Genomic DNA, 9,068 nt, shown 5'->3' with positions numbered 1-9,068 from the left:
CTGTGGTCAGGTGTTTGGAGAAGAAGCTGTCTGGTATAGAGGTGAGTTTCTCATCGCGAGGGTTCCTCTGACGCTTGTTCCTGGCATCGCCAACCTCTGGGATACTCAGCAAATCCTCCTTTGACATTCCTGACAGCTTCCTCTACAGAGAGAGAGAGAGTGAGAGTGAGAGAGAGCACAGTATGTCACAGCTGGCCACAAGCTGAGGGAGGAAACAAAATGTAATCTTTTTCCATGAATTATAAGTAATAGACAATTCAACCGAGTACATGCTTAACTGAATGACAGCAGAGACAAAATAAAATATGGAATTTTATTGAATAGTTTGGGGTAGGACTCATCTCTGAGGAATGCTCCTCAGAGCCAGATGGTGATAACAGGTTGCCCTATGCTGGGAGAATGGGGATCCGATGACGAGACTTCAGTTGGTGGTGGTGGAAGGTCGGTGGAAGACTGTTGAAAGGAAAGTGATTACTGCACGAGTGAGCCCATACGTTAATCAGCAACCATGGCGAGCCATGTTCATAGGCTGAAGTTAATAGGTGAATGACATTCCGCACACTTGCTAATAGGAAAGGACGAGAGACATGACGCTAAGCTGATGATGTAACATTATGACACTACCTTATAAATACCTGCTATGCAGATGAGGTACCATAGATACCTGCTATGCTGATGAGGTACCATAGATACCTGCTATGCTGATGAGGTACCATAGATACCTGCTATGCTGATGAGGTACCATAGATACCTGCTATGCAGATGAGGTACCATAGATACCTGCTATGCTGATGAGGTACCATAGATACCTGCTATGCTGATGAGGTACCATAGATACCTGCTATGCTGATGAGGTACCATAGACGCCTGCTATGCTAATGAGGTACCATAGATACCTGCTATGCTGATGAGGTACCCTAGAAACCTGCTATGCTGATGAGGTACCATAGATACCTGCTATGCTGATAAGGTACAATAGATACCTGCTATGCTGATGAGGTACCATAGATACCTGCTATGCTGATGAGGTACCATAGATAACTGCTATGCTGATGAGGTACCATAGACGCCTGCTATGCTGATGAGGTACCATAGATACCTGCTATGCTGATAAGGTACCATAGATACCTGCTATGCTGATGAGGTACCATAGATACCTGCTATGCTAATGAGGTACCATAGACGCCTGCTATGCTGATGAGGTACCATAGACGCCTGCTATGCTGATAAGGTACCATAGATACCTGCTATGCTGATGAGGTACCATAGATACCTGCTATGCTGATAAGGTACCATAGATACCTGCTATGCTGATGAGGTACCATAGATATTTGCTATGCTGATGAGGTACCATAGATACCTGCTATGCTGATGAGGTAACGTTATAATCATTAGAGAGAGTGAGTGTTTCTACCAGAAAGGTGGTTGGCCCTCCTTGATGTCACGTAGATTGATACGTTGCTGTTTTCATTTATAAAGCCCTTCTACATCATGAGTAAACTTTAGACATACAAGTTAACACACCCGGTCTCAGGGATGTCTAACTCTGGAAATGATTTTGGTCTCCAGGGGGTGATTTAGACCAGGCACGCCAAGTAACTATCAGGTAGAAATGGACATTAGAAGTGGTTCAGGTTCAGATGTGACTATCTGTACCATGCTAGTATTACCCTGCTGTTCATATTGCTTCAGTTAATAACAATACACCATTATAAATAGTTTCCCACATGCTTTTTATTGAAGAATTGTTTTTTGCTATTCAAATATTTATTTTAAAAAATGAGCTAATTTCTAGTGTCTGTGTTTGTTTTTGGGTGTGTGTTAAATTGGCAGATAATGTTACCCAAATTCAGAAAACGTTTTTTTAAATGATGTAAATTATTGGTTCACATTTATGTACTATCAAAATAAAGAGAGTCGCACACTTTATATATAAACTCCCAGTAGTTGATTGGGTATTTAGCAACGTTTTGGCTTCTCCAGGGTGTGGCCCATCAGCTTCATGGTTTGTTTTTATGGGTTTAAATGGTTATTTTATGGATATAAATAATAACATTCCTTAATATTATTACTTACATCTTGCTATTCAGTAAATGTTACTTCGGTTAGGATTACTCAATCACCAGGTATAGAAACCCTTTAGTTAATCTGATCAACACTAACAAAACAGTATGGGTTTATAGCGCTCTTGCGCCTCTCCGTGGTCACCTGCGGGTACTACTTGCCTCTTTCTCCACATTCTCTGGGCTCCCAATCCGAGGTAGCGCCTGCTTCAGATCTACACATCAGAGCTGCTTTAGCAATAAACTAGGCCTAGCCCGGTGGTCAGCAACTCTGTGAACCTGCGTTGTAGTCTGTTTTTTTTTACGTGCATTGCAAATGATAATAGTTCCTCAAAAATCTTAGCCTTGGCAGCCACTAGTGGCGTGGCGGCAGGTAGCCTTGAGGTTAAGAGCGTTGGACCAGTAACTGAAAGGTTGCGGATTTGAATCCCCAAGCCGACTAGGTGAAAAATCTTACGATGTGCTCTGCCCTAATTGCTCCTGTAAGTCGTTCTGGATAAGCACGCCTGCTAAAATATAAAATGTAGTGTGCTTAATGGATCTCCACTATTGTCTGGGCTTGATGTGGCCACGCCAACAAATTCAATAAGTAATTTAAAACTGTATGTTCAGTAAGCACAACTTTTATATCAGACCAGGGGTGCAGTTTCTTTTACGCCTGCTATATTTAGGCTAGGGGTAAAAGTGGAAAATGGTGTTTCATAAAGAAAGTATGCATATTTCCCATGTTTTTTCCCGCCTTCTCTCCATGAAATAAAGAAGGTGGGAATCGAAGCCTTTGTAGTCTGAATGGAGAATGTTTTAAGAATGAACTGGTCGCCGGGGAACACAAGTGTATTACCGGTTGGCCACATCAAGCCCAGACAATGGAGGAGATCCATAAAGCCCACTAGCGGATCCAGGCTAATAGTCACGGTGTGAAAGAGCAAAATATCATGATCTGATGATCCCATACATCCAGTGGAAACATAATAAAATACCTGAATACTTTCCCTTTGCGCAAAACATCTCTCTGTCCTGAGCTCAGTGGCGTGGGAAACTCTGAGGACTCAGAATAGGCTAGTTGATACAATGTATCAAATTCGTTAGTAACAGCTTTGGGCCAGATCAAGTTAATTGATTTGATTCAATGTTGCAATATTTAAAGTCAAGATAGATACATAGAAAGGGAGGCAGACAAGCACATTAGAGAGATGAATGCGATTAAAAGAACCTGAATTTGAAATAAGAATACTTGTCACCTTTATATATTTTCACTTAGTTGACAATGGAAGTTATAGGCCTACTGCTGCATTGGCCTATAGTTCCATGCATGGAATAATTTCTTTAGCTGCCAATGGATCACAGTGTGTCAATGTGTCCATATGGCTGGTGCTCTCGCATTAGTTGAATTTAAACTTTTCTATTTTTATTATTTGTATTCATATTTTTATGATTAACTAAGTAACCATGATTTTGAGAAATGAAAAAATCATTACTGAAAGGAAACTGTTCCACGAAAATGTGCATATGAATATCAGAACTGTCACGTAGATCGGTAGAAATGGTAGGATAAATTGAAAGCTTCCCCAAACTTGAAACTAAGAAGTAAAACTAAACTGAGAAGTAATTTATTTGACAATCAGATGAAAACATCATGCCACATTAAAAGATAGGCCTAATACATGTTTACAGTTAAATTACATGTTTTTAGGCCAGACAAAATTGATTCACTGTTTAACGGATTTTCCCCCCAGAAAAGTGAGACGAGAGAGCAAAAAAAAATAAAAAATAATAATAATAATCATTAGGTGGACAAGGATTAACAGTACTTTATCACATTGTCCTAGGCTGTATGGACATGAACAATAGGCAAAATATTCAATTTCAGACTGATTTTCAGATGACTATTATTAATACTCAAATTAACATTAATGAACATTATTCACATAGGATGGATAATAGAATGCAATACTCTATCATATTCAAAAATTATAGAAAAAAAAGTTGTATGAATGTATTATCAGTTCATTAATCTACTTAATTAATTGTGTAGCCTAACAAATTCACGAATGATTGACAATAAATAATTGTAATCAAATTAAAATGTTGATGCATAATAATGAGTTAATTACCTGAATGCATCTCTATAGCCTATAGGCGTTAAAATATTCATACAAATATGATTAGGCCTCTCATAGACTAGGCCTTAGAAAAAGAGGGTCAATCAAGTTAGGTCTGCCAAATTAATGTAGCACTGGAAACAATACATAAATCCAGCCATAGAGTATTACATTTACATTTACGTCATTTAGCAGACGCTCTTATCTAGAGCGACTTACAAATTGCTGCATTCACCTTATGATATCCAGTGGAACAACCACTTTACAATAGTACATCTATATCTTTTTTTTTGGGGGGGGGTTAGAAGGATTACTTTATCCTATTCCTTAAAGAGGTGGGGTTTCAGGTGTCTACGGAAGGTGGTGATTGACTCCGCTGTCCTGGCGTCGTGAGGGAGCTCGTTCCACCATTAGGGTGCCAGAGCAGCGAACAGTTTTGACTGGGCTGAGCGGGAACTGTGCTTCCGCAGAGGTAGGGAGGCGAGCAGGCCAGAGGTGGATGAACGCAGTGCCCTTCTTTGGGTGTAGGGACTGATCAGAGCCTGAAGTTACGGAGGTGCCGTTCCCCTTACAGCTCCGTAGGCAAGCACCATGGTCTTGTAGCAGATGCGAGCTTCAACTGGAAACCAGTGGAGTGTGTGGATGAGCGGGGTGATGTGAGAGAACTTGGGAAGGTTGAACACCAGACGGGCTGCGGCGTTCTGGATGAGTTGTAGGGGTTTAATGGCACAGGCAGGGAGCCCCGCCAGCAGCGAGTTGCAGTAATCCAGACGGGAGATGACAAGTGCCTGGATTAGGACCTGCGCCGCTTCCTGTGTAAGGCAGGGTCGTACTCTGCGAATGTTGTAGAGCATGAACCTACAGGATCGGGTCATCACCTTGATGTTAGCTGAGAACGACAGGGTGTTGTCCAGGGTCACGCCAAGGCTCTTAGCACTCTGGGAGGAGGACACAATGGAGTTGTCAACCGTGATGGCGAGATCATGGAACGGGCAGTCCTTCCCCGGGAGGAAGAGCAGCTCCATCTTGCCGAGGTTCAGCTTGAGGTGGTGATCTGTCATCCACACTGATATGTCTGCCAGACATGCAGAGATGCGATTCACCACCTGGTTATCAGAAGGGGGAAAGGAGAAGATTAATTGTGTGTCGTCTGCGTAGCAATGATAGGAGAGACCATGTGAGGATATGACATGTGAGGACATAATGAAAAAAAACGTTGTTTACAACATGCACAATTAGAAGCATCAATAAATATAGAGAAAGCTTGACTAAATTCGAGCCCAGTAACTTTGCTCACCCCATCCGCCTTCGATTGTCTCGTCTGGCTGCCACGAAAAGCCCCCACCTGGGAGACAATCGATCACATTGTAGAGCTGCTGATCAGCATGAAGGGTGTGCGTGCCACTGGCAATGTACTTTGCTGGACATGCTAGCTGTTCTCGGCAGCGCATCCACTTCAAACTCATTCCGTCTTGGTGTTATCGGTTTTCCTACTACTACTGGTAGTACCGGTAAAATGTAATGAATCCAAATCACTATACAGCTGACACACTTCGATTTCATCAATCATTTTGACTTCAATTTGGTTGTCCAAAATACTATCAGCTTGCACTGCGTATTTCCTGATGAATGCCCTGCTCTCTGGCCAGTCAATTGGTTAAATTACATTGTTGTTTCGTCTATTAATCGCTTCTAATAGATATGAAAATGATACAATAACCATGAATTGAACCAACTGTTTGTTTATAATGAGGGACGCCCTACCTTTAACCTGGACACATAAATAGTAGGAATTTGCGCTGTATTCAGCCAATACCGCATGAAAGAGAAATGAAACATCTGCACGTCGCCTATGTGGAGAAAAGTTAGGCGGGGCATCCGTTAAACAGTAATTCAACTTTGTTCGGCCTTACTATAAAACCCATTACATTTTTTTTTTACATAGGAGGTATGGTGAAAAAAACGTGACCCTATGGAAATCAAATGCCTGTCCAACTGATTCGTTATGGCGCCGGCCCTGGCTGATCTGCTATCTGTATAATCATCAACTTGATTTTGCAATGGTTGAAGAAGGTTATCTAGCAAACATGGCATTTTATATTGAAAGTCAACAGTGTTGTTTTGCTTCAATAGAGTGATCAGGGGCGCGCAACTATAGTTTTCATTCACAGAAAATATATTAGTGCAACACATTTCGCAGAAATATCTTCATTTTCATCAGATGACAACAGAAGTGCAACACCAGATGGCTTACAGTCACACAAGTAAATTAGTATGCAAGGAAAAAACAAGGTATTTATTGGCAAAAATTATGCATAGCCATCATCTTTCTAAGAAAGAATGCTGCCAGCTACATTTTCTAATGTTTTTGTTAATGTTAATCTTGCATTTTACCGGAGAAAAGTAGGCTACACCGAAAGTACAGGAGAAAAGTAGCTAAACATCAGTCAGAGCGCTATCTGCTGCTACCAGCTCTCACAGTCCATCTGCCATCCCCATCCCTAATAGTTTAGCAAAACCGAAACCTACTTGAAGATATCAGCGCTCACTGTTGCCCCTAGTGGCTGGTTTCCACATCATCTCCCGACGTCCTCAGACATGGATGGTCGTTGAATACTGACTTTTATCACAGGTGACCTGGCTGGTCTGCTGATAGAATGCCTGTTTGTGAATTCTCATCTGAGTGAAGTGCAACTGAAGCCCAAATATGTCTAATGCCAAGCAGAAATTACAATGAGAAGCATTTCAGATCTGCGTTTACAAAATTGCAATAAGATATTTCCTACTCGTTTTATCAAATTTTTCTGCGTTAAAAAAGCAGAATTCTGCTTTAACGCGACCCCTAAGTTTAACTTGCTAGTTATCTAAATAAGTGGCTGAATTGCTAAGGAGACCGGGCTTTCTGTCGTGTTTGAGAAATCTGTACAGCTCCCACTGCTATCTTGATTTCCTTACATTTTTCTCCTCCTAGTTCTCAGCCTGTCTGCTCCTCCCCCCTCTTCTCTGAGCAGAGCAGGCAGGCCCATTGCCCTAGTGACTCCAGATTCCTCACAGACACAGCATGTACAGTACACAGGCTGTTCCAGAGCCATTACTATTCTTCCTTCAGACAAGCATCCGTCAAAACTTTGTTCATCTGTACAATGTCTTTCATCTGTACAATGTCATTCAAATGTCCAAACTCACCAAACATTACATTCAACAGTTCCTACCTGTATATGTATAACTCAGTGGAGGCTCCTCAGAGGAGGAAGGGAAATTTCATAAAAATAAAAACAGAAACATTAAAAAAGTTATCCTTTTTAGATAAAACTATACTAAATATATTCATATGTCACCAAATAATTGATTAAATACATTGCAATGATGATCTACAGTAACTTCAACAGCACTGTCTGGGGTAGCACCATGGTGAAGCCAGAGGACAGCTAGCTTCCATCCTCCTCTGGCTACATTGACTTCAATACAAAACCTAGGAGGCTCGTAGGCCTCACCCCTTCCATAGACCTACATGGTAATTATGACCACTTGTGAAGGACGTCCTCCAACCAATCAGCCTTCCCTGGAGCTCAGTTGGTAGAGCATGGTGTTTGCAACGCCAGGGTTGTGGGTTCGATTCCCACGGGGGGCCAGCACAGAAAAAATTCACTACTGTAAGTCGCTCTGGATAAGAGCGTCTGCTAAATGACTAAAATGTAAAAAACTTTTGACATGTTGCCCATCCAATCATAGAATTAGGATCAGAGAGTGAACCTAGTGTGTTCTATTGGGATTGTGCCCCAGAGCATTATGGGGGTTCTATGTGTTGAGAAGCTTGGTGACATTGTTGGATAGAGATTAAGAGTGATATTTGAGCATTTTTGGGATATTATTCAATTCAAATTAGTTTCTTCAAATTACCGGAGACGGAGGAGGTATATTATAAATTGTTTGCTTGGTTTTAGAACTTTAATCTTTGTGTCCAGTTAGTTACATTTATTTACATTTTTTTAAAGTTAGCCTTGCTAACTTCAGTAGCTAGCTAGCTACCAGAGCGGGTGTGCAGTTTTCTCCTCCAGAATGGTAGAATGTCGAACGCTGCCGAAAATGTTGTGGACTTTTTTTTAGGTGAACCCCTTTCATTCTCTGGGGTACAGGGAACATGTGTGAATTAAAAGCGAGGGTTGACCTCTGCCTGAGATCAGTTTCATGAAGAAGGATGAAAAGGTGAGGGCGATCAATACCACCTGGTATCAAAAGTATGGCTGGTTAACAGGGAGCCTTTCATCAAGCCGCCTGTATTCCTGGCCTTGCCTGCTTTTTGGACAATCTGAGCCTTGGTCGAAAGGTGGGTACAGTGAGCTGAAGAACATTGAAATCACGTCTCATGTGCCCGCTCATCCACTGGCACATTGAATGTTTCCTCTCTAGGCACTGTGAGTACCCCTATCAATTTTCTCTCATTACTGTATGTAGAGTCAATCACATACACAATCAAATTATTACACATCAATGATTTTACTTCTTGCTTAGACTAACTAATTCTTAGCTTTTTGTCTAACTATGTAGTGTTTTGTGTTGTTGTTTTTTGTCTTCCCAGTCAAATCCAGTCCTGCACTAAAGTCAAGCCTCTGAACACCTCAACTCGTGCCTCATACCCTCATTCAATCACTGCTGTGATCCCTTTCCAACACTGTAAGTAGCACTCTCATTCACGTTGCTCAAAATATTGTACAATACATTTCTTTATTAAATGCTTTAGGTTAAAATAATTAGTCTTTGACAATTTTTGAAACACACTTTGTCGTCTCTTTGCATTCAGCGCTTATACCGAAGGTCTCTTATCCTCCTAAATGTTTCAAATCAAATCTATTTATAAATCCCTTCTTACATCAGCTGATATCTCAAAGTGCTGTACAGAAAC

This window comes from Salmo salar, chromosome 03 (assembly GCF_965601325.2).
Source record: "Salmo salar chromosome 03, fSalSal1, whole genome shotgun sequence".
In the NCBI taxonomy this organism is placed as follows: domain Eukaryota; kingdom Metazoa; phylum Chordata; class Actinopteri; order Salmoniformes; family Salmonidae; genus Salmo; species Salmo salar.
This window is presented reverse-complemented; position numbering follows the sequence as displayed.